The following is a 27561-nucleotide window of genomic DNA, read 5'->3' as shown; positions in this document are numbered from 1 at the left end:
GCTTGCACAAACATTTTACTATTGTTTAATAGTGACCGATAAAATGTTACATATTGCATGTATTGTGGGATGCTGTGTGTATACAACAGAAAGTCTATAAAAGAAATCATAGAACATTTTATTTTTGATTTGTAAGTCAAACAAAGGAGAGAGAGAGAAGAAATTTATTCATTCAAGTGAGACAGACTGACCATTATGGTGTTTTGTACAAAGGTGGTGAGGATGACAGAAGAGAAAGTGTTTAACAGACTTCCAGAAAATGCTATCTTGTATGAAATTGCATGTTCCAAGCTGCCACGTTGACACATATGCTTGAGAAATGCAAATTTGGGCTCCTTATTTCTTAATTATTTTAAATTACATTATAGTAAATGCAACATAGTTTTATGAACACACACATTAATAAACACAATATAAAACCACTAGCTGAACTTAGTAGAATAAGTGATTAAAAGCTGCCAAAATATCAGTTTTGCATATCATTTAAGCATGGCCCTTATAAAAAAACTTGAAGTAAAGTACTCAACAACAATCTTCTGGAAAGGTTTTCAAAAACTTTAAAGCATAATTGTAATGTCTACATTTAGGGTTACAACACATTGTTTCAGAAAGAAAAATAAATACCTGATAATGGATAGAAGATAACTGATTGTAGTACATACAGAGTGTAGCTCTGAACTGAATTTCTGTGCAATAATCGATGCTAGATGAGTGGTAAGGTATGGGTAATAACTGTGAAATCAATTGTAATACTGAGTGATATACATTTTAGAAATATATGTGATCTAAATACAGTCAGACTATTATTTAATTATCTCAGAAAAAGATATTTTGCTAGCATTTTAATACAGCAGGTAAAAAATGTTTCTTTATACAAGCTTCCTTATATTCCTTATACTTGTCAAATGCATTAATAAATTATGTATCCCTCACATGCTCCAACATCCATTCGGCTAACAAATGTCTTTTAACATTGTTTTAAATACTGTTTGCATTTACTGGATGAATATTAACTGGATTTTTTTTATATATTTGCCTGTCTTGCCTTTCTGTTCTTTTAACTTGCCATTTCTCTTCCTTTTATAACTATTTGTCCTATATCCTCCCAACTTGTTGTCTTTTCTACTCTGACTCTCCTTCCTGATACATCCTTGTTAATGTATTATTTAATTTCACTTTATAAGAACACATCTCTTAAGAGTTTAGTTGTTTTCACTGATACTAGGAAGCATTTGATTCCACTTCATAACTGTTGCCCATCACATTTCCAACTTGTTCTTGAATATCATCAATCTGTACCATTGCCTCACCTTTGCAGTTCTAATATAACTTCAGACACTTGTTTTTTTTCACTTATCCTGCGTTCCCATATCTGTTTTATCTCCTATTGGGTCAGATCACTACCCACTCATTTCTGACCCCATGAAGTTTAGAAGACAGTGTCCTCTATCCGTATACCAGATGGTTCACTTTGCATTTCAGTACTAGAACTATAGTGTACAACAAGACAAGTACTGATCTCCTAATGTGCCATTAAACTGAGCTCCCATCTGCATGGGCTGGTGGTAGTTCAGCTGGACATCAAAAGCACCAAGCACTTATCAAAAAGAGAAGCTGCAATTTTGCTAAAATCAACTTATGAATATAACACCTTTGTTTACATATACTTCAAATAATATTTTTTTCACATCTAATAGAAAATTCTCAGTTAAAAAAGAATTAGAAGTAAATTTAATCCTACTATATACTGAAGTCAGATAATTTGTCCCAGTTTTGTATGATTTTATTGCCATGCACCTGCGTTTTTTTCTTAATCAATGACACTTTTTCATTCTATTCTTTATTAAGTAAAGCAAAGACATATCTGAACTTTCAAATCACCCATAAGCATTTCATTATTGTGTGAGTTGTACTTAATTGCTTGTAATTCCTTTTTTTAAAACCTAAGGTACACCATATTTGATGCTACTTTATTGTTTACACATGGCTGCATTAATTCAGGGCATTTCTGCTTCACAGAAAACGTTTAATTCTTGTGCAATACAGTAGCATACATTTTAATGTATTTTTAACAGCACAGTGATTGACCATGCTTAACTTTTCTTATACCGTTTTATATTTAATTTGGGCTTTTACACGGAATATCCAGTGAAAAAAATCATCACGCAAAGGCCCAAAATTCATAGGTTCATAGGTTCATACTAGGCTATCTGCCCAAGGGCATTTATAAGCCTAGCCCATAGTTATGTGGCTTTCGCCACCCCTTTAGTTTGAATAAAAACTATGCCTATCATTTTGCTGTGCCTCTGTCAAGCAGTGACACTGAAGTAATCCCTGGGGTATATCTGCAATCTCCCATCCATTGGTCAAGATTCCTCTTGAACAAGGCCAGAGAGGTGCTCTGCCTCACATGTACCGGGATTTTGTTCCACAGCATAGGGAGTCTCTGGGTGATGAATCTGTCCCTCCAGCATGTTCTATTTATAACCGTGTCAAGGTTTAAGTCTCCCGCCCTTGTGGTTCTGAGGGATCTAGATTTTTTGAGGTGCAGCATATTCATCAAATCTGGGTTTGACATGGCCTTATATGTCAGGCACAGGTCACCTCTGAGCAAGCGGTATGAGACTGAATAGAGCTGGAGTTCTTTCAGTCGGGCAGCATAAGACATATTTTTGAGACCCTTTATCCTTTTGGTGAGGAACTTTTGGGGCCTTTCAAGCTGCAGCAGGTGTCTGGTCAGACACATTCCGAACGGGGCATTGTACTCAATCATAGGTCTAATGAGTGATGAGTACAGGGGGACGATGACCTCCCTTGATCTAGATGTGAATCCCTTCATGATCAGGTGGGCGATATAGAAGGTTTTCCTAACTACTTTAGCAACATGAGTGTCAAACGAAAGGCTACTGTCAACCTGGGTCCCCAGATCCCTGATGACTTTTTCTGTGCTCAGTGGATTGCCACCTATATGGTAGCTAGGGGTAACCTTGTTTTTCCCGAAGGGTATGACTATGCATTTTTTTGGCATTTAACTTCAGGCCATGGCTCTGGCACCAGTTATCCATTTCTGTGAGGCCCTTCTGGAGGATATCTGTGTCAGATGTGTTTTCGACTATGGCGCCCAGTTTGCAGTCATCTGCAAACTTTGTCAGCCATAACCCTCCTGTGTTTGCTTGTACTTCAGAAAAGTAGATGCCGAACAAGAGTGGACCCAGGACTGAGCCCTGTGGGACACCACTTGTGACAGGCTTTGAGTCTGACATGGCTCCAGCAACTCTGACCCTGTGGGTTCTGTCACTTAGCCAGTTTGCAACCCATCTTGTGATGTATGGGTTTACATTCAAGCTGATGAGTTTTTCGATGATACCTGAGTGGGGTATTGTGTCGAAGGCCTTTGCCAGGTCGAGGTAGGCTGTATGGACTGCCTTTCCTCATCAATGGCCTTGGTGACTGTCTCGAAAAAGTCAACCAAGTTTAAGAGGCAGGATCTGCCTTTGACAAAGCCAAACTGGGTTGGATCCAAAGTCTGCAAGTTCCCTATGTCTTTATTTATGAGTTCCATTATGATCCTCTCCATGGCTTTGCAGATAAGGCTTGTCAAGCTAATGGGGCGGTAATTTCCAGGGTCTGTGGAGGCACCGCCCTTATGAAGTGGGACCACAGTCGCCGTGCGCCACTCCTTGGGTACGTATCCTGAGGTGAGGCTAAGATTAAACAGCTGTCCTAACTGTGGGTTTAATTCCTCGTTGAGTTCGTGAAGCACACAGCCGGGGACACCATCCGTCCCATGGATGCTGTGTTTTTTGCCTTAGTGAGGGCAGTTCTCACCTGGACGTTGGAGATGTTTGGGGGGCTACAATCCTCTGGAATAGATATCTCTCCTTTTGGGGGGGGGGGGGAGTTTGCACTGAACCTGTCAGCCAGTATGTTGGCAATGTGTGTAGGTTCAGTAATTTTCACATCATTTTGAACTAATTCTGAGCATATCTGGGAGTTTCCTCCTAGGTTTCTAACACAGCTAAAGAAGGCCTTATGATTCTCTTTAGAGTCCTTGGCGATTTTTCTCTCAAAATTTGCCTTGGATGATTTTATGAGAGCTCTTAGTTTTTTACTTATAATGATCAAAGGTGTCTTACCTTTCAAGGATTTTGCTCTATCTTGTAGTAGCTTCCTCCTTTTGTTGTAGAGCTTGTTTATGGCTGGGGTCCACCAGACTGGACGCTTGCCTTTGGTACAGAGAGTCTTAGTTTTGTTTGGGATTGCCTGATCCATGCAGTCCTGTAGGTGCTGGTAGAAGGCATTTGTAAGTGATTCAGTGGTTTGAGTAATGTTTACCACTGGCTCAGGGGCCTTAAAGGAGACCACACTAGTTTTTAGAAGTGTGAAATCGGCTTTTGAGAAGTTTTTCACTGTGGTCTTTTTGTTTCAGGTGGGGCGGGATGAGGACCTCCAGCGAGATTAGTTTATGATCTGATCTCACCAGTGAGGGGTATACTTCGGTGTTGAACATTTTGATCCCATGTTCGTGATGATGAGATCAAGTATGTTTTCTCCTCTTGTGGGGATGGTGACTAGTTGTTCCATGGCATTTGAGTTTATGAACTCCAGGAATCTTTGGGTTAGAGTGTTCGGGCTTGAGTAGTGTTCCCAGTCTATATTAGGGTAGTTGAAGTCACCTAGTACGATGGTGTTTGGAGATACATTTATCCCCTCCAATGTTTTCAGGAAGGCCATGTGAGGTTCCTGAGTTTGAGAGGGTGGCCTGTAACATGCTACAAATTGCAGAGCAGTCTTGCCTATGGTTAATTGCACCTGGATGGTCTCCGATGCATCGTGCGTTGCCACCAACCTTGAGGTGTGGGTGTCCTCTTTTTCTTATTCCTTCTCTGTACTTTTTGAGTACTATATCCCATGAAACAAGTTCAGACTATCTTTCTGTACTTTTCTGTACCATTATTTTTTCTCTTGGCCATGTGCTTACTCTCTCACACTCACTTCCTCTCTCTCTCTCTCTCTCTCTATATATATATATATATATATATATATATATATACACTTCTTTTAAAGACATGCTTTTTGATATAGGTTTTTATCTACCCAGTTACTCCAATAATTTTCTTTTTGTTGTTGTCAAGTTCTAACCACAAATCCTCATATAGTAACTTCACTAGCTTGCTTAACATATCGCACTGTTCTTTTTTCATCTCAAAATGCTGTGTAAATCAAGTAACATCAAAATCAGAGGAAGATTTATCATGTTCAAGCCTTCATCTTCTTCTGTCTTATGTAATATATCTATGGTAACTGAGTGCATACTATTTTGACAAATCTTGGGAAAATAATACCATTTCTGCCTCTTTTTGATTGGTAAAGGGGGGACATTCGCCCGTTATAATTTGTCAGTCCCAATAATACTTTTAATCAAATGTTCTTTTTTTTATTGGATAACTTATAGTTTTTTATACATACTACAAACATTTTTAAAAAAATCAATAATTTATTTCCTTTTTTTAATCACTCTTTCATTTATGTTCCTTTATAAAATTTAGATCCCCAATCTTTTTACCACCACCTACTCTTTAGTTTTCTTATTCTTTATATTGAAACCAGCATCATCCAAAACTGACTTGACCAAACTTACTGTATCCCTAACGCACTTTTCTTTCTTCATTATTAAAATAATGTTGTTTGTACATTTTAAAGTAACTGACACTTTTGTATCTTTTCCCTCTTTTTGTTTATACTTTTCACTCTTTTTCTACAGCATTTATAATTAAACTAAATAATAGTGGGCATAGAAGATGCTCTTTTTTCAATTTATTCTTCATGCATATTTTTTTGCATGTGGCCTAACATGAGCATTCTTAAATATCATTTCAGTAAATTTTCAAAAGCTAAGCCAAATTTATGAACTGTACATATCCTTATTAGTTGTCATTGGTCTGTAAGCCGCCTTTTTAATATGAAAGCTTAGTAATCTGCTTGTCCTCCTTCTCTGATCAAACTCATAATTTATCTCAGCAAAAATACTAAGTTATCTAGATTTTCTCCTTTTAATATTCTAGACATTTCCACTTACATTATTCTATATTGCATTTTCTAATTTTATATGTAGTAGCTTAGGTAAAATGTTATAATCGGCATTTAGCAAAAATAATGGTTTCCGGTTTGTTTATGATCTCATTCCTGTCTCATCTTTTCCCTGTAACTGTAACTAAACTTCCACATACATATGTATCAATACATCATTCAGTAAACCATCCAGTCAATGCACTGCAAAACAAATTTGATTGTAATTCATCAAGCTGTATATAAGTTCCATAAGTATCTCACATTCTCGGACAGCATAATCTTTTTTAACTGTTTTGACAATAGAAATATTTTCTCTATCATCTGCCAATTTATATTGTTATTACTTTTTTCATCAGTTAGATCTGTAATGATTCCATTGATTATATTTTGATCTTTCCCCCATAGAAGTTTTGTATGCATTATTGAACAATATATAAAATCTCATTCTGTTCAATCTTTTCTACACCCTTTCCATATTTCATACTCCCCTTAATCCACTTTCTTTCCTTAAGTTATTTCTTATCACTGGGAATGCAGGCTCTTCCAAAGTATCTTTGATTTTTTTTTTAACAATTATTTATTATTTTATTTATTTATTTATTTTTTTACATTTGTTTACCAGGAACGTTTGACTGGGTCAGAAAGAATCCATTTTCAGCAGAGGCCTGGGGAGAAAATTATGATAAGTACAAACTTTGTAAAACAAGATTATACTATTTTTCTTGAACATGCAAGTTATGGGTACATTGTGAGTAGAGTTCATTTTTTTTCTTAAAGAAAAACACAATATTTCTAGAAGAGAGAAGCTGCCATTACATACTGATATGTAAGATATTTATAAAAGAGAGCAAATCAGTATTACAGGTGATGCAGTTCTTCAGTTGTAACGTTTCATTTTATAAAGGTCTATTTGTATGTTGTACAATGACTTATTATTTTACCTAAGAAATCAGGTATCCTCAAAGCAGTGGTCATATATTCTTTTTTTCTCTTTATTCCCTATTTTTTCTTTGTATTACACATTTCACTCTTCATTTGTGCTTTACGTCTTCTATTCAATGAGACCAGGGTTTATTTAAAGTTTACATAGTTCAGTGATCAGCCCACACAGCTCCATCTAGTTTTTAATACCTGGAACCAGTAACATATTCATGTTTAATGTCCCAGTACCTTTCAGTATCCTTACTTCCATTTATATGTCGAGAGATCTCACTGATAAAGTGAACATCTAATCAAAAATAGATTTATTATAATTTTGCTCTTCCTGTTTATTTATCAACACATGATCTATTTTGTTTTATGCCCCCTCCTATGAGTAAAATCTTTATTCTCTATTTCAAATAGTCTGGTCTGTTCAGGAATACCTCTTAAACATTTCAAATTTTGTCCATTTTTTCTCTCCTTGATTCCCATAATGATAATTGAAAATACCAACCCAACATACACATTTGTAATTAAATAAGTTTCAGTTGTATTAAATAATTCAGGCCCTTCCCTTCCTTAACTGATGATGCATTTGTATTTCATAGTTTTCTATATCTTTCCCATATCCATAAATTGCACACACACTGATGGTCTTCCAGATTCTTATTCATTCACCTGGATGTCTCTCTGTAATTGTATGAATATGGTTACTCCATCATAGTCTTCTAAAATGCATTACCAAACGCTTGTTTTTTACATAATAATAGCAAGGTTTTGGCTGTCCTGAGTAAAGTGGTATGCACTTATAGTTTGCAGTATGAACAATATTAGGCAGATGTTCAAGCTATTAAACAGCAACAGAGCAAGATGCCCAGAAAAAATAAAAAAAAACTAAAAACCAAAAAAATTGGGGTTGTCCCTGCACTCGCTAGAAAGGATGTTAAACATAGAAGTTAAACAGCCCAAACGAGCAGTTGTATAAAATAACAAAAACAAAGCATAATAGTTATATAAAACACTTTAAATGCATAAATAATCCACCAAACTTTGAACGTTTTCATCCAAAACAATCAGAATGTCAAGCTGTCTGACAGTATATGTAGAATGAATAATAGCATTCCATCCCCAGACCAATCAGTACCCCTGATGAGTCAAGAGCCCTTTTCAGGTCACATAAATCAGCACAATGCTATTTAAATTTTGTTTTAGCTTCTTCTGCAGTTCATATATTTCACTTTTAAAAAGTTAAAAAATCTGGCACCTCCTAGGTAAAACAAAATCCTGTGCAGTCATTCCTTTTCAGAGAAAAAAAATCTGCATAGTTTACATCTCAACATTTATATAATTGAAATCTGTTTTTACCTCTGTGTATTATTGCTTGCAAATCCCCAAAACATCACTGAAGAAAACAATTCTGTATGGTGGTTACACTTTTTTTGTCTCAGAAGCTTAAAATATTCCTTCTAGATACAGTCTTTCCTTCATTCTGTTCACTTAATATACCTGTGTACCTTTATCTCATACCAGCATATGTCATTTCCTGTTCTGCTGAGGCTGCAGTGTCTGGCATTCTTGCTTGAATTGATTCTGCAACTGAAGCCAAATCCTTGGGTTCCTCTGTTCACAGCCTAGCTTCTGTGACAGCTATGGACTACGCCATGTTGTTATTTGGATCCATTTCTTCTCCTCTATAACTCTGTCAGTCACATGACAGCACAATCTACAGTTTAGATTTGTGGTGTATCAGCTGGATTTTGTGAAGTTTTAGGTTCATCATACAATTTTTATTATTATGTCATTGTTCAGCCCAGTATCTTGTAGCTGTCTAATAGCAACTGTGTTTTCAAACTCCTTCTCTTTTGTTATTCTTACTTCTTTCCATCTTCTCTGACAGAATGAAACACCCTCCATTGCTCATCAGAAGGTGCTGCATGAGTGCAGTGAAGTGAAGTGAAGTTTCTCCAGGGTCCAGGCAAGTCTCCCCTCAAAATATGGCATACTTAGTGGGACTAATGCAGGCAGCAAAAGTAAATCATAATAATAATAATAGTAATAATAATTATTATAGTATTTATAGATGTTTTTGACAGTTCATATACAAGCACATTAAAGAGCAAAGGCCCCAAGGTTACAGTTGATAACTATGGCCCATATGGTTGTAGTACACTTTTAGATTTGGTATGTGGCATTTTGGTATGTAAAGAGAAGTCCTTTAAATAATCCTGTAAATAATGTTGCTTTTCAGCTTGAATTATCCCATATCAGCAAACGTTTGAACTAAAAATACATAGTTTATTGTTTTGAGGCTTTAAGTGATGTCTAAAAACAGTCCTTTAAGGTCACAACTATTGTCCTACTTTTAGCTAGTAAAATGATCAAAGCAAACTAAGGCAGTCCCACTACTATAACAAGAGTTAAATATATTCCAGCTGTCACTGCTTTTGTCTAATATTAGCTTATTATTTGTCTTTTTTCAATATCTGTAAATTTACAGTAAAACCATTACCTGAAAAAGACTGATGATCAGCAAACTATCTATAGTTCAACCCTCCTTCTGTTAATCCATGTCATTCGATCTTATTATAATGCTACTCCCTTGTTTTAATTTCTCCAAGTCTTTTGCTTTTCTAATACCAGGACGGAAATAGACCCCATTCCTAAGTCAAAGTATGATTAAAGTTCATGAAATTAGTATTGTTTTAATCTTTGATATTATCCAAAAGTGCTCTTTGCAGCACCTGCAGTGTGCCCAGAACTGACTCCTTCTGCAATTCATATGGAGTTATATGTATCAGTAGCTTCCACTTGAAACCATCGAATGTTCAGAACATCGAAGTTCTAATCATCGAGACCAGAACATCGATGTTCAGAACATCGAAGGTTCAAAGTGGAAGTGCCAGGTAAGTAAAACTGGTAAGTTTTGAGTGTATATGCAGGGCATCAAGGTGCCCTGCATGTTGTGTGTGTGTGTGTGTTTGTGTGTGTGTATGTGTGTGTGTGTGCCATCTGAGCGTTGGTATTGCAGGTAGGGTATGGGAAATCTCCAGTTTAGCGCTGCCGCATATAGTGGGAAATGGGAGATTTCCCTTACCCCACTGTAGTGCGATCTTGGAGTTGGAATATTAAAGTAGTGGGGGTGTGGGGGGCACTGCCCCCCACATGGGGGGTGCAGGGGGCGAAGCCCCCTGCATAAAATAGTTTTTGACTGTTTATTTGTTTTTCTGTGGTTCACTTTGAACCTTCAATGTTCTGAACATCGATGTTCTGGTCTCGATGATTAGAACTTCGATGTTCTGAACATTCGATGGTTTCAAGTGGAACCGTATCAGTAATATATCTAAGTACAACTGTAAATTCATTTTTATAAGACCCGTTGCTCCTACTAATATTAGAACTGTGTGGGTATCCTTCCACACTGTATCAGTTTCTGCCTATAAGTCCTGGTATTTTATGACTTTGTGTCTGTCTGTACATAGGACACTGTAGTCACTGGGTGTAGCAATTTCAATGATCAATGCTACTTTTGTCGTCTTTTCATAGACCACTATATCTGTTTTTTTCACATCTGTTTTTTGAACTGTTGGTAATGGGTGATCCCATGTGATATACACTTCATCATTTTCTATAATGCTTTGTGGCGCTTGTTTCCAATGTTTTTCAGCTAATTCAATATTATAATGTTTATACAATCCCAGTGCAAAACTCTTGCCATATTATTATGTCTTTCAGTATACAATCCTTCTGCCATTAGTGTATCACACTCAGCAAAAATATGTGTGACTGCTTCCAATTCTGTTTTACAAAACCTGCATTTGTTTGTTTCTCCCACATGTTCACCGGACTTTGTAAACCAACATGTATGTAGTCAACTATCCTGGGTCTCCAATATTAATGTTTCATCTTTGGCTTAAATTCACCCTCCTTAAGCATTCCTGCATTCAGTACTGATCAACATGAGGCTGTTTCAAGAGTTTCCTGTACTTGCAACTATATTTATGTATTTTCCACATTTCTTGCCTTCTCATCTGTTCCTTCATCTTATATTCTTTTTATTGCTTTTTGGCACATTCATTTGCTGCCCGATTTTATCTGCTTCTGGTTTTATTTCTATTCCCGCTTCACATCGATATGCTTCTTCTAAACTAAGCAGGGAAGTCATCTTAGACATTCTTCTCATGTTTTAAATGTTTCACTATGATTGGGTCTTGTGAGGTCCTATGATTGCAGATCTATACATGTAATTGAGTTCAAGGAGGCCCATACCTCCTTCAGAATGGGGAATATATAATCTTTGTATACACTGTTTTTTATAAATTATTTGATACGCATAAAGCATTTTTCTTGTTTTCCTGACCATCTGATCCAATGCCTTTTGGGGTCAGTCAATCACTCTAAAACCGTAAGTTAGAACAGGAAGAGCAAATTGGTTTATAGTTTGGATTTTGTTCCTATATGTCAGAGCTGTTTTCAGTATTAATTTTAATCTGATAAAATATTCCTTACTAAGTTTTATTTACATTTGTTCATGTTTTATTGTTGATCATTCATCAAGTCCCAAATATTTATATATTCCCTGTTGCTCGAGTTCTTTCATATCACATTCCTACCCCAAACTGATGTTTTCTTGGTGCTGCAGCTTTCCTGCTATAAAGGTTGCTTTTGCAAATTTATCAAGACCAAATGACATGCTTATATCATCTGAGAAAGTTTTAACCACTTACAGTTGTGCTTTCGGTTTCTCATCTGATCAACTATACAGTTTTAAATCATCCACAAAATGAAGATAAGTCTCTACACCTTGTTGTTTTCTGGGAGCCAACTTGTAGCCATGACCTAATCTGTTAAGTGGACAGCTTATTGGGTTAAGAGCAAGACAAAAGAGCAGCAGTGACAGAGTCACCCTGGAATATCCCCCTTTGAATTTTTATCCCTGGAATAATAATTTGTCCTTTATCGTGGCTTAACTACAAAGTGGTTTACCACTGTTTCATGGTTGCTGTAAAGTAATTGATCAGTGTATTGTGTATCTTATACATTTTTAAGTACTCGTTTATCCATGAATGATCAACTATACAGTTTTAAATCATCCACAAAATGAAGATAAGTCTCTACACCTTGTTGTTTTCTGGGAGCCAACTTGTAGCCATGACCTAATCTGTTAAGTGGACAGCTTATTGGGTTAAGAGCAAGACAAAAGAGCAGCAGTGACAGAGTCACCCTGGAATATCCCCCTTTGAATTTTTATCCCTGGAATAATAATTTGTCCTTTATCGTGGCTTAACTACAAAGTGGTTTACCACTGTTTCATGGTTGCTGTAAAGTAATTGATCAGTGTATTGTGTATCTTATACATTTTTAAGTACTCGTTTATCCATGAATGTAGGATACTGTCAAATGCTTTTTTGTAGTCTGTCCATGCCATACTTAGATTCTTCCCCTTTTTACAGTTCTCCATTATGACTTTAACAGCAAATGATCTTTTGTTCCATATGACATTCTTTTGTTACCCTTTTGTTCTATTGCCATGATTGAGTTTTCTTCTAAATAACTATAAATGCTGTTGATATCAATTCCAGTGTATAGTTTATACATTGTTGGAACTTGGAAGGCAAGTTATTGGTCTATAGTTTTTAGGATAGCTTGCAGCTTCTCTCTTAAGGAAGAGTATTGTTTTTCCTGTTGTTAACCAGGTTGGTGTCTCTTCGGGTGCACATGTAAATAGTTCTTACTCATGGCTAAATCTTCATGTAAAGATTAATACTTTTAGTCAGAAGTTAAGTACTGCATCTGGACCTGGGATTTTCCAATTCAGAGCTTTTGTTAATTTTGTTTCAATTTCTCTGGCCGTTACTTCATCCCATTTCAAATCCTGTACATTTGAACTTCTTATTCTTTCTTTTACTTCTTCTATCCATTCAGCATCTTTATGTTTCAAAGGATCTTTATAGATAATTGTCCAAAATGTATGTATTTCTTCTTTTATATGTTCATAGGTGTTTGCTAGGCTAACGACCACAAGGGCCTTTTTAAGCCTAGCCATGCATCCCAAATCTCTGACAAGTTCTGATACCCTTGATAAGTGTAAGCATGGGCCTGGGAGATTAACTATTTACAGGCTACCTCTTTGCATCAGAGACATAGAGGATGTTTCATTTCCTTTTGCCTTGTTTCCCAGTTCTGTATAAAACTTTTTTGAGTCATCAATAAATTGCTTATGTTGTACTTTTTTCCTTTATATTTTTATGTGTATCTTCTAAGTTTTTCTGTCTGTGCTGATATCTTTAGTTTATTATTTGCAATAGTGTACGATAGCTCCTGATCTGTTCTGATACTGAATTTTGCTTTTATTGTGTCTATCTTTTTGAGTATTTTTGTTGATCATTCCCTCTTTTGTACTCTTCTAGCAGTGACACTTCTTTTCTTAGTTGGTTTATAGTTTTCTCTATTCGATACTTCCATGATGGTATTTGATTTCTCCACTTCCTTTCCCTTACTGCCCTGTATTTTTGAGGTAAAAGTTTGTCTGTTATTAATTTAGCTGCACAGTAATATATTTTTATTTACTTCTGTTATATTGCATGGATTTCTACGAACAGTCCTGATTACTGTGTTCATTTGTTTTATCAAACTTCTAACATTTTGGGTCTTACAGACTTTCTGTAGTTTACTTCTTTAATTGATCTTAATGGGTCTATATTAGAACATCGAAGTTTCAAAACTTTGAATGTTCTAATATCGAACCCTATTTAGCAAAAGCTGAATAGGGAAAAAAATTTGCTTTTCCAAAACACATACACACAACACAAGCACACCAAACAAACAGCAATCCACACACATGCACCTAAAATCTTACACCTAACCCTACACTAAACTATACACACACCATTAACTATCCACTTACCTTAACCCAAACCCTAACCCTAAGGTCCGTCACTATCGCACACTCACCTGACCCGAGCCCTGACTCTAACTCACCTACCCCACCCTAACCTTCATGTCCACACAATCGCACACTTACCTGACCCGCACCCTAACCCTAACTCACCTAACCCACCCTAACCCTCACGTCCACACAATCACACACATACCTAACCCATGCCCTAACCCTAACTCACCTAACCCGCCCTAATCCTCACATCCACACAATCGCACACACACCTAACCCGCACCCTAACCCTAACTAACCTAACCTGCACTCAATCGCACACTTACCTGAACCTGACCTGTAACTTTCCATCACAGCGCTGAAAATACCGAAGCAACAGAAATGGACAACCAAATTCTTTCCCTAGGAAAAAAAATTGGTTTTCTGTTGCTTCAATATTTTCAGCTTTTGCTGAATAGGGTTTGATATTAGAACATTCGAAGTTTTGAAACTTTGATGTTCTTAATATGTCTATCCATATCTACTAAATCATGTAACTCTTCCCTTAGATTATTTTCGTATAAGTTGAGGTCACATTCTTTATTCTCCATTTCCTGCAGGCATTCTACAGAGAGTTCCAGGAAATCTTCCTGTGCCACATTCTCTTCAGTTTCATCTTGTGTCATCTGTTGCTTTTTCATATGGAAACTCATTGTCCTATCACTCCACAACATTGACTGTGTCAGAGTGACCACATTTTTCTGTTCCTTCCGTTGCTGTGCAACTCCAACTGAACTTTTGTACTGGTTTCTTACTGAAGGCTCCAAAGTATTGTCATATGGCAACTGATCAGATGTTTCCCACTCCACTGGTTTCTCCTTAATTTGGGGATTCATTATTTCTGTCCTGCTGTGGTATCATCAGAGTTAGATTTTCTACACTAAATCCTTCATTTTTAAGGTAATTCATAACCTCAGTGTGACAAAGGGAGATACTGCCAGCACAGCTTTCTGGAATTTTGTAAATAATTATATGTCATTTGTGAATATCAACATGATGTATATAAGATGCTTGTGTTACAAATGTATTAGAACTGTATGTCATGTGTATATCAAACTGGTTTGTACAGACGTGTTAAAAAGCTATTTTGTCAAGTGCTTGTGCTTAAAATGTAACCATGGCGTGACCTACTGGAATAGAACAGGAATGTAAATGCACTATTGTAACTGTTTAAATGTATATATTTTAACAGTGGAAACTGGAATACAGGAGGTTAACTTCAGAAAATAGCTGAAATTCAATTACTTTACAGGCTAGGCCGGAGACATAATGTCTGTACTAGGGAGCTTTCTGTATTGTCTTCAGAGTGAATTAATTACTGAAAGTATGAAGTAATGCAATTGTTTTGTGACTTCCACCATCTGCCAAAGATCTGAGGTCTACCTATTTTCACAGGTAGATGCTAAATACTGCTAGCTTCCAGCAGTGGGGGTATCACCTGGAATAGTCAGATGACAAAAAAATGATGTCATTCTGCAAGCTATCGCAGCAGTAACATTTGAGATATTAATTTGAGAAGTCTCTGAGAGAGATAGAGCATTCTGTATTATGTCTTGGAACTGACAACAATAGAAACCATTCACCACACATCTGCCTTGCTTTGATGAAGTATGTTTTTAGGGAATAGTATAATTCTCTTAGATATAGTCAGGAATATAGCAAAGCTTAGTTTAGATATTTTTCTTTATTTATTTGAGACTGTCCTGCAATGTTATTTTAAATATTTCCTGAGATTTTGAACTCTGATATCACTGTTATTATATACTGAGTATTTTCTTGTTCTTTTATTATTTATTATTAAATATATGTAAACCTTTCATTGTGGCTGATCTGTCTAGAGATATGTAAGTTTTGAGAGTTTTGAGAGTACCTGCATATTTATTTGGTGACAATATGTAGGCCACTCCTAATAGCCTGGCTCTTGGTCAAACTACCATTTGTATTAATATTAATATTGCACAGTAAGATTGGACATCCTTTGTTAAGACCCTTAAAGAAGCTGATAAGGAGATGGCTGTTGGCAGTGATAAGTACCTTATAGTCTGGGCAAAAGGAGGCATAGCTAGTAAACCTGTGCTAGCCTTTTCCAGGTGTGTGTGTGTGTGTGTGTGTGTGTGTGTGTGTGTGTGTGTGTGTGTGTAAATCAAACCTCAAAGAGTGTGTTCATCAGCTACTTGAGGAGGGACATGAAGCACTGGATGGACAAAGAGGATGCTGGAGGTCTTGGCTTGGCCACTCAGCTGAGATCTCAACTCTGTAGCTATGCCAGTGGGGAGTCTTATAGTGGATCTGGAGAAAGACAAAGAAACCAGCCCTGGACAGACTGTGGTCTCTGTGTACTCTTAAGGGAAATAGCACTTAATTGAGACAGCTGCATCTAGAAATACTGTGTGTACTTGTTATCCTCCCAGTTTATGTCCCCTACTGCTGTCAGTGGTGAGGATTGAGGCTCCTTGATTACTGGTCCAGTGGTGGGTCATTGTGTTCGGTTTCTATTTCTTTAACTTCTCTATTACAAATCCTCTTTTCTACATTCCCTCTTTGTTTTCTTATTTTTTGTGTTATAACATTTTCCATATCCAGATGCCTTTGCTTGTATTTCTCTTCAAATATCTTTGGTGTTGCTGTTGTTTATTGGTTAGTTTTGTTTTCTTCTTTGCATAAATATTGCACCATATTAAACTTCTTTTTCTTTCCCATGTCCATATTTCTTCTTCAGATGTCTCCCGCTCCTCCTGTTTCTCCTTACTTGGGGGACTTGCTGTGCCATCATGCTGTTATATAACCTGTGTTGGGCTTTCTACACTAAATCCTTTATTTTGCAGGTGATCTATAACTTCAGCTTCTATTTTTTAACTTCTACTTTACTAATCTTCTGTCCTGCATTCCCCTTTGGGATCGTATTTTTTGTATTGTGAAACTTTCCATATCTGGATGCCCTTGCCTATATTTATCTTCAAATTTCTTTGGGGCTGCTTTTTTTTGTATTGATTAATTCAGCTTCCTCCTTTGCATAAATATTGCACCATATCAGATCTCTGTTTCTTTCCCATGTCCATATTTCTTTTTTATACCTTTCAAAAATCTCTCAATTTTGTTCTTTATATTTTCACACTTCCTCAACTTCTTCTTTTTCCAAACAGCCCAAGATTTCTTGGTCTATATAATGTTTTTCATGAATCTGTTATATTAATGAATACAAATTAGCATTTGAAGCTTTTGACAGTTTTTTTTTTGCGTATTTTTCTTTTTTCTAATTTCTGTCTTAATCTTTTTGTACATCTTCTGTCTGGAAATTCTGTGCTTTTTGCATAATAGTAGCAATACATAATTTCTTTGTTATCCTCAGTGGTCCACTCTTTCATCTTTATGGCTCTTTTTTTGTGATTTTTATGGACTACTACTTCTCTCTACAAGGTGGGGGGCATCCTCCCCTTGAGCCTGGCCTAACCCCATTGGTGGAATGTTTTCATGTCTTGAGGATTCTACACTGTTATTTTTCCCCAGTCCTGGAACCAGCGCGGCCGCCAGGATTGGGCACTTTTTTATTCTGGTACTTGTGCACCCAGCTGTCTATTTCATTTTGTAACCAACTTGTGTCCATGATATACACTATATAAAATATAGTCTATATATCAATTGTTGTCTTATTTTGTGTTGTGATAAAATATGTGTAATATGTTTTTAAGATAATAAATGGAGTGTGTCATGTGATTTTAATTAATTGTTTTTAGGTATATAAGGGTGTATGTTTTATTATGCAGTTTATAACACCTGAAGAAGGTTTTGTAGTGAAAGTGCTTGTGTTTTGTACACTCCAAGTAAAGATTTTTGAACTGGATAATGCAGCCGTGTCTGTGTCTGCTTCTTATTCGAATTTTGGACATTTGCTTTTATCGCACACACATTCTGAGCCTTTTTCAGTGGTAGCTTTTTTGTTCTTTATAATGTTACAGAGTTAATTTAGCTAAAAGTGCACATCCACTCTTTCCTCATCCTTTACTGACTTTCTTGACCTCTCCATCCGGCTTTTCTGTAATGGAACACTACACTCCTTTCCCCTTCTAACCACTCCTGTTTTCCTTCCTCCTCCTTTTATCCTTTTATTATCCTAAGTAACTGGTATTACAGTTGTTTCCTGTGATAGCAAATCAACTTGTACATGTACAGCAAACTATGCTGTGTATATGATATAGTTATAAAGTATCTCACATTGTATTCCTCTCATTTATATTTGCAACTTTTGTATGTAATAACTGATATTCAGTTTTATCTTTCCAATAAAAGTGCCATTGTAATTCAATTACATTCAATGTAATTAAAATATATGCTCTTAGTTTTCCCCCCAGGAGTATTTTTGACAAAGCAATTAAAATAAATAAATAACTAAATAAAACTTAAAGTAAATAGCTCTTAGTGGTTGCTCTGGCTATAAGAATCTGCAAGGACCTTAAGTGGCTTCTGCTATCCACTGTTATTACTGTTACTTGCTCCTTCTCCCCCTGTGTGCATCACGGGAATAGAATATCATGGAGCCTCTCCCATGATGATCCAAAGATCATCCTGTACTTGTACTACATTGCAGTTAGCCATTCAAGAAATGCATCCCATCTTTGTACATTTAGTTTATTTAAGTAGAGGAATCAATTGAGCTCCATTTTTAGGTATGTCCCAAATGAAGAATGCTGACTACAGGTTTGTATTAGTACTATAATGTCTTCTACATGGATATGGTACATTTCACTGTAGCAGAATTCAGTGAGTTCCATTTCATTGATCACAATCCAGTGGGAAAAACACTCTCTGAAAAGACAAAAAAAAAATCACAAAAATGACTTTTCTATGAGGGCAACGTTGCTGATGCAGGAGGAGACACAAGGCATATTGATTTTATTATAATTAATGCTCCAGGATTGTCACATCTCAGAGAAAAGAGTGTTTCCCCTGTGGTGACAGCTTCAAAGAGAAGATGATCCAATGAGCCAGGCTCTGGCAACTGCTTTGATTAACCTTTCTTCAACAAAGGATGCCATTTTTTCAGACATGTATCCAAGAGAAGGAAGAGACTTGAAGCATGCACAGTTGTAAAGCACTCCTGTGGTTATATTCCTTTCTACCTTGAAACAGTACCCATGATTCTTCCTGTAACAATTCTGAGCCAAGGAGTATGCCCTCAGATGTCCTTTTTGATATTTCCAGGCATGTTTCTTTGAACAGTGAAAGGTGGAAGTTTGAATAACTCTTGCCATAGCAGCTTAGCATGATCAGTATATTCAGAAGGCCTTTGGAAGGGGGTGTCCTCCCCTAAATATCTTCCCATATGTTCTTCATCTACTCATTATGCAAGGAATACTAGCTGATGGTTATTGCTCTAGGTAAGTCAGCAATAAGAGACCAGTTGGCATAATGGTTAAGGTATTTACCTCCCATGCACAAGGTGCAGTGTTCAATCTTGACTTATGGCCAATGCCTGTTTGGAGTTTGCATTGTTCTCCCTCCTCTGAAAACATGCTGATGGTGCCTATAGGGGGAAGAGTTGAATAGACCAACTGCGTTGGGCATCTACTGCAGTCAGTAGTATCCTCAAGAGAGGAGGACCTGGAACACACAATGTGCACCGTGGCAGGGCTAGCCACTCACAGCACACCATGGCAGGGCTAGCCACTCAACGGTGTAAAATATTGATCTAGGTGAGTTTATTGTGTTGACTAATGTTACCAAATGGTCTTGGGTATTTGCTGGTGATAAGTGGGTTGAGGACATGACCTACTCTGACCCACACAAGGGATCCCTGTTAACAATAGGAGGGGGTTAAGTGCCCCTATTAGCCAGTGTGTGCCCACCATAAAGCACAGCATCAGCAGAGTCAATAAGCTACTGGCAGTTGGTGTCCAGTTGCCTAGCTTGGGTTCCTGAGATACCTCTGTTGAGTGAAAGCTGGATATAAAACCAATAAACCTGCCAAACATGAACTATATGTAGGTTCACTAACAGGATGTAGTTTGGAAGTGGATGAAATGATGGTAAGGAGGAAGCTGGACATCATGTGTATCCAAGGATCAAGAGTCTACTACTCAGGAGAAGGACAGGCTAGAAATTGTGTGGAAAATGTGGTGAGAACCTACTAGATAAAGCAGGACAACATAAATTGGTGTTTATAAAGGATGACTTGAATGCACATATCAGGACAGACAGAACATATGACATGAAAACTACCTGGGCCCACATGGGTGGGGCAACAGTAATAAAGAAGGAGAAGCCATTTTAGACTTCTGTCTGCCAAATGGCTTGGTAGTAGCCAACACATGCCTCAGAAAAAGAAACAGTTACGAGATCACATACAAGAGTGGCTAACATGTAACGTAGAAAGACTTCCTCCTAGTAAGGAAAGGGCACTGGAGTGGAATCAGTGATTGCAAAGTCTTTCCCTGTGAAAGAGTCGGCCCACAGCATAAACCACTATTTACCACAATAAGCTGCAAGTAGTGGTCAGAGAATGCTCTAAGGTCAACAGAGACCAGGCTGAAGAACTAGTTGATTGGAGAGAAAGCAAAACAGTTGAAGGAATTATTCAGGGCACTAGTACCTCAAGAAGAAGAGGAAATTGGTGGAGTTGAAGAAGAATGGCAACACCTCAGCACAGCATATTTGAGAGCAAGAGATGTGGAACTGAGCCAGGTATGGAAATAAGGTACATAAGGAAAGCTTGTGGTAGAATGCAGAAGTCCAGGAAGTCATCAAAAGAAAGAAGGAAGTACAGGAAAAAGTGGGAGATAGAAAAGCCAGTCCAGGCTAGGAAGGCATACTGGTTAGCTAACAAAAAGGCTAAGAAAGGAGTTGCAATAGCAAAGAAGAAGACATCAGAGGCACTCTACCAGCTTCTGGAAAATGACATAGTAAATAGCATAAAGAAACTATATCAGGTTGCAAGGCAAAGACAGAAAGGTAATGAAGATAGTCAGACACCCTTCATAAGGAATGCCAGCAACAACATGCTCACCAGTCAACAGGACAAAAAAAGGAGATGGAAATATATTACTTCAGTGAAAATTCAGTTCAGAGGATGGCATTTTTGGTTCACTTACATCGAACATGCCATTCATTGAACTGTTCATACTGAGATCGCAGTACAGTGAGAATCAGGAAATTTGCCCTTTCATCACAGTAGTGTGATCTTGAAGTTGATATATTTAATTTCAGGGGGTGAGGGTGTGCAGCCCCCCACAAGAGCAGATTTCGATCAGTGGCACTTCCGATGAAATGCTGTTCAGTGAACTGTCACTTTCCTGAAGTGATATAGACACAAAAGGAGTACTTCTAGCAACAACTGAATGAAGAAAACCAACAGAAGCTGTACTGCCCCAGACACAACCTTCTATGAGAGAAGAGGAGGAACCCACCATAGAAGAAGTAAGAACAGCACTAAGGAAAATGAAGTCAAGGGAAGCAGCAGGCTCACATGAGGTCACAGCAGATGTGATAAAGATGCTGGGTGAGGTAGGGGAGAAATGGCTTCTGAGGGTACTCGTAGCAGTGTGGAGAGAAAGACATATCCCAGATGACTGTAGAGTAAGCATACTAGTACCAGTATTCAAGAACAAAGCGGACATCCACAACTGTGTGCAGTACAGAGGTATCAAACTCCTGTCACATTGCATGAAAGTTCTGAAAAGGATGATTGATAAACAAATATGCAAAGCAGTAGAAAGTAAGATGGGAGATGAGCAGTTAAGATTCAGATCAGGATGCAGCACAACTGACCAGATGTTTGCAGTGAGGCAGATAGTTGAGAAGAAGATAGAGATGAGGAAAGAGACCAACTGGGCATTCCTAGACTTGGAAAAAGCTTAGGATGAGGTCCCAAAAAGCTGATTTGGGCAGTCCTGTAGTGATCTGAAGTCCCAGAAACATTGGTAGAATTAGTGCAAGCTATATACAAAGATCCAGTGAGTCAGGTACAGACAGTGTTCGGTTTCACACAGGGGTTCCCTTTGGGAGTGGGTGTTCACTAGGGTTCAGCTCTGAGCCCACTGCTGTTGATACTGATGATAGACTACATTAGGTCATTGGGGTCAGATCGACAAAGTTACTGTACCCAGATGGTGTGGCATTACAGGCAAACTCTGAGCAGGAACTTCAACAAAGGCTAGGGGAATGGAATACAAAACTGAGGGCACATGGGATGAAACTAAGCACAGATAAGACAGTGGTAATGGCAGCAGACTGGAAAAATTAGAAGAAGCTGGGAACTGAAGTAGATGGGAAGGTAGTGGAACAGGTTAATAGCTTCAAGTATCTGGGAGGGGTGGTTGAGGAGAAGGGAAGTCTGAATGAGGAGGTCAAAACTAAAATCAGAGGGGCTGCAGCCAACTGTCATAGAATGTCAGGTGTAGTGTATGACAGAAAAATGCCAAAGAAGCTAAAAAATATGTTGTACAAAATAGTGGTGCTACCACTACTACTGTATGGTACAGAAACCTGGGCAGTAAAGGCAGAGCAGATGAGGAAGCTAGAGGTGATGGAAATGAAGTGCCTGAGAAGGGTGGTAGGATGCACACTGTGGGACAGGAGAAGAAATGAGGATGCAAGAGCAGAAGCCAAAGTAGCTCCATTTGCAGAAAAGATCAAAGAGAACAGATTACAGTGGTTCAGGCACATGTGCAGTAAAGCAGACAACAATCTGGGGAAAAAGATATGGGAGGGGCAGGAAGAAGGCAAGAGGAAACCAGGGCATCCAGCAAAGAGATGGATGGATTGTGTAATAGAAGACCTGCGACAGTCAGGCATGAGTGCTGAAGAAGGCAGGAGAGTGACTTTGAACAGAGCGAGATGGTGGCAGTTGACACGACACCCTGACCACGCAGAAAAACAAGAATAAAAGGAAGTTGATGATATGGCAAGCCAGGTCACTTATCTTTTGTTACATATGCTCCTAATATTGTCTCATGCTAATGGTCCTTTAATATTCCATATCCCATTAGTTTTTGCAGATCTGCCATTATTCATTTTAATATTCTACTTACATGTTTAAGATTTTTATTTCAGGACTACTATACCTGCCACATGACAAGAAAGCATTCTAAAACTATGTCATTTTTTTTCTTTATTTCTCAGCTTTTTGTCAGTAGCTCACATAGCTTTCACACTTGGCAGATTATTTTCTATAGATGTTGAACTTTGATTTTGAAACATTTTGCCAATGAGAATCATCCCTGATTAGTTGGAACTCAACTCAGTTCTAGTCTGCCATCTTGGGGGTGAAAAAAGAGCCCTTGGAAAACTGTACCTCTGACTCTCATTGAGGGGCTTGAACCCTGGCATGCTAACTATCCTCTGATAGATCAGCTTGGCCCTGGTACCACCCAGCAGATTATCAAAAGGTATTCCCTTGAGTCACCAATTTATGGATTAGAGTACTCATGGCTAATGCTTCACCTCTGAGGACTTCTTCTGGGCACTGCAGGATTGGTCAGTCCTTGATAAGTGGCGCTAATGGGTGAGCCTTCACCAGGATCTGTGGCACAGAAAAGAGAAGTTGCTGATTGACCAGGCCATGGAGGCTCTGAGCAGTGATCACCTTAGGTGGAAACGGATCCCCTGTTTGCTGAATCCATTCTCTAATTTTGTGCTTCTCCTCTCTTCCAAGAAACATAAATGGTTCCATCACTGCTCTGTGCACAAGGTTGGGAAGTGTCAGCAATTCCTTTTCTCTTTGCCAGCTAGAAACCTGTAAGAGAGTATTTTTGTCAATCTGCCTAACCACAGCCCAGGATCCAATCCAAGTTGATCTTTGTGTGTGTGTGTGTGTGTGTGGGGGGTATTTTTTAATTTCCTGTGCTTGTTCAGCCATTGTTTAAAAGTCAATAAAACTGTGGTAGGGCCGTGTTCATCCCCTGTTCTGGTGGTCTTGTTTCACCTACTGTCTTCTTTCATGGGCCCTGGTGTCATTGTAGAATGGCGTAGGCTGTGATTTGACCACAACTGAGACAGTGGAAGCTGTCCCATTTTTCTTCAGGATGGAAGGTCCTGCTTTTTGCCGAATGAAATGGCTTCTACATCCAGATCTTCAGTTAAGCATTCCCTTTACCTTAGGTAGTCATTATGCCTTATTCCTCCATTCTGTTGCATTGAACCTGGAAGTAGTTCTCATAGGAGCATTTTTGCAACGAGTATAGTTGTCTTCACTTTGGTTCCTCCTAGATGATATGACTAGGTAAAGGGATGACCTTTTGAGATACCTCACTGTCTATAGTCTGTCCATGCATTGGCTACAGTGGCTGAAACCTGGAAAGAGGAGATCTCCCAAGTACTCCTTTGTGAGATGACTTGTCAACAGGTTGTCCTACCTGGGTTACATGTTGAGGTTTCTCATGAGGTAACCCTGTCTTCTTTGGTTGCAGTCCTGAAGGGCTGCAATATTTGGTCTTGTGGGCACTTTCTGGCTCTCAGTCAGTGGTTGCACTTTTCAGAACTGGATCGTGAGCTCCCCTTCCCATTTGCAGAGTGCCAATCAGCCATCAGCTTTGCATAAATGGCATGGTACAAGTTTGGCCTAAAATTGGACCTAACTTATTTTTCTTGGTTTTAATGCCTCTACTTTCCTCAGAGTGGCATAACTGACATCCGTCTCTGGGATTTGTTGACCTTTGCAGAGTTTGTGAAGACCTCGCCACATTTTTGGCCATCTCTTCATGTTCATCCCTAGTTCTGTTGTGCAAGTACTCACTGGATACTGGATGTGTCTTCCCTTTACATTGTTTTCTTTTTGCTCCTAATGGATAGTTACTGATGGGAGGGTACTTACCTAGAATCCCCTATGATCCCTTGGACAGGAGTGCTATGCTGCTGGTCCTTTGGCTGTGGAATTTGTTCCCAGGACCTCTGATGTTCAATCCAGTACTGGGTCTGTGGTGCAGTTCCACGTTGGGTAAAAGAACATGATAATTTTCTCTCCACATAAATTGTAGTCTGGAACCTTGTTTAGCTCTTCATCTTTGATCTTCCAGCAGTTCTTGTTGCTGTAACTGAGAACATGTGGTCAGCTATTTAAAGAGGCACCTTCAGTCCCCTTCCTGGGCTGTCACTCCAGAAACTACATCTGGACTGCCTTTCCAAAGATGGATCTCCCTGAAGATCGCTCCTTTCTTTGTAAGTAGGAATCATATTAGTTCCCTTTTCTTATAGGATCTCTAGTTAAGGAGCAGGTGTAGCTGGACTTGTTCTCATGTATGAGGTTTGTGAGGGGTGCATGTATAGTTTCCTTCTCTTCCACTGATTCTTTGTCTTATTTTAGAGTTCTGAGACATAGATTAAGTTCATATGTTGTGCACTTTTCTGGCCATTACCTTGAACAGCATCTAATACTCTGAGTCTCATCTATAGATGCATACATTTATTTCTGCAACAGCTGGTCCTAGCTCAAGGTCTGTCTCAGCACCTTTTCTCTTATAGAGATGGCTTGCAAGCTGGATCCCTGGGAGGGGATTAAAATTCTTGAGAAACCCTCAATTTGAGTTGCCAAGTTTAAATGGTTCTCATTTGCGACAGAGAAGTATCCTGTACACTTCCATTTGTTGAAGTTCAGGTATTGCTGATATTTCAGTTGCCTGCTTGCTTGAGATTTGTTTTTTCCACAAGAATTGCTGATCAGTCACCTGCCCACTGTTCCTGAGGAGTGACAGGATTGAACTCAGCTCTGGCTCATCAAGTGGCACCTGTAAGAGTGTTGCTCGTCCTGTCTCCTTTTGAGTAATCTCCTCCCCTTGTAAGACTTGGACTTTGTATTTCAGCTCAAATACCTGTCTACTGTAAGGTTAGTAGGTTCAGTGATATTGAAGTTCGTCTCTAGGCTAAACTCCTTTCCTTGTAGCCACCACCTCTTTAAGTGGTTCTTAGAGCTTCAAGCTCAAAGATGTGAAGATCTCTTTTAAGCTCCCCTGGGGATTACTTCCTCTACCTTCATCCCTATTTTTCTGCTTTTAGTCCATGGACATGATCTTTCTTGTCCAGATTTCTTTATGAGACCAGAAGCTGTGGAAAGAGGGCAAGCAGTTCACTCTGTAAAAGGATACAACCCATCAAGGGGGAATCTTGAAGTGACTGTGCTGGTTTGTTAGATGGTTGGGTAGTTCATCTCCCCTTCCCCAGAGAAAGCAAGGAATACTCACAACTGCCAGTTTCATTTCTTAAAGGATTTTCAGTTGTGTTTGCAGGTGTGTTCACCGCACCTTCTGGTCTTTGCTATGGTTAGTGGATGTTTAGTCTGTTCTTTGGCAAACTTGGTCACCTTGACCATTATTCTGTGGTGTTCCATTATTCAAGTATTATACTGTCCATTGTGACTTCAGGAGTTGGGCCTCTTCTTGCTAATCTAATTTCCATGACTCAGTTGTCTGAGGTTCATTTTGGTGTGGTCCTTAGGCTTCTTCTGCCTTGATGGTTTAGTGCTTTAAAATTGCCCCAACTATAGGATCTTTTTGAGAGCCCTCATTGATGGGTCAGAAATACTTTTTTTGTTTTCCCTTTGCAGGCTGACTGACCCTCTAGCCAGCTTTTACAGTTGTTGTTCCCTTTAAGTTTGGCAAGGATATGCTTGATATGCAGACAGTAACAATTCCTCAGTTTTATTTCTTGATTTGCAGGTAGTTGCCTACTGCTGAACTTGCAGGTGCAGGGAATGATGTAATTAATGTACATGTGATGTCACACCATGATTCCTTTCAGGTGCACAGCCATCCCTAATAGTAGGATTAGCTGGAAAAAATATACAAACACTGATTGCTAGCAAAGATGAAAACAAGCACAAGGCCCACCAAGAAGGAGCCTTTCATACATTGGCATTGTAAGAAGTTGTTATATATGGCTATGGCCAGTGGCATGTCAGGTGTCCAAATGACAGCTAGTCTGAGAACTACCAGTAAATTGCTGCACCTTCAATGTCTGTAAGCTGTTATTATCAAGTAAGCCAGGTGGGAAATACACCGTACTAGTCACTGATTGTATGTCACTTGCTGTAAAACTAAGTAAAGCTGTCAGATTCTGATATTTGGAGGCATTAGTAAACATGTTAACAATTGCAGTCTTCATGCAAACACCTACCTCACAGCCTATTGTTTCACAACAAATGCTCTCTTTCTGAACGATTACAAAAAGTACTGTCAGAGGTAAGATTGAAGCTTCTGGGGAAGAGAAGGAGGTGACTGACAAAACAGTTCAGAGTAACAAAGAAGGTTTCTATTGACAGGATGTGCACAAAACATTTTTAAGTTTTTGTTTCCTATCACAGTTAAATCTTGCTGTGGGCACCGAGAATATTTTCAAATTCATAGCTTTTTATTATTATATACTGCCTATTTGTGATCTGTACCTCTATAAGAGTTCCACAGTTAACTGTAGTTTCATTTATATTTGTAAGGACTATAAATAAATGGTAGTATTTAAGATTGCATAGCTTTTTCTGAAACCAGATGAGGTGCTCTGGGTTTGGAATACACATCCTTTCTTACCGTTCCCTGAATGTATTGTTTGTGATGTAGTCTTCAATATCTGTTGGGTGAAAAGCACTGAACAAACAGTGGCACCTGTATTATCCGTCTGAAATTGAGCTGTCAGTTCAGTGTCAGATACAGAGGAAGAAAACT

The 27561-nt window shown here is 38.3% G+C and overlaps 1 protein-coding gene across 1 annotated transcript in view; it reads left to right on the top strand.

The window, feature by feature from the left end:
* Positions 1-27561, top strand: part of HCN2 (hyperpolarization activated cyclic nucleotide gated potassium and sodium channel 2) — a 963160-nt gene that overhangs the window by 247474 nt on the left and 688125 nt on the right. The window lies entirely within an intron of this gene.

Source organism: Protopterus annectens, chromosome 13.part0, assembly GCF_019279795.1.
Source record: "Protopterus annectens isolate FY-2018-M chromosome 13.part0, PAN1.0, whole genome shotgun sequence".
Lineage (NCBI taxonomy): Eukaryota > Metazoa > Chordata > Ceratodontiformes > Protopteridae > Protopterus > Protopterus annectens.
This window is presented reverse-complemented; position numbering and strand designations above follow the sequence as displayed.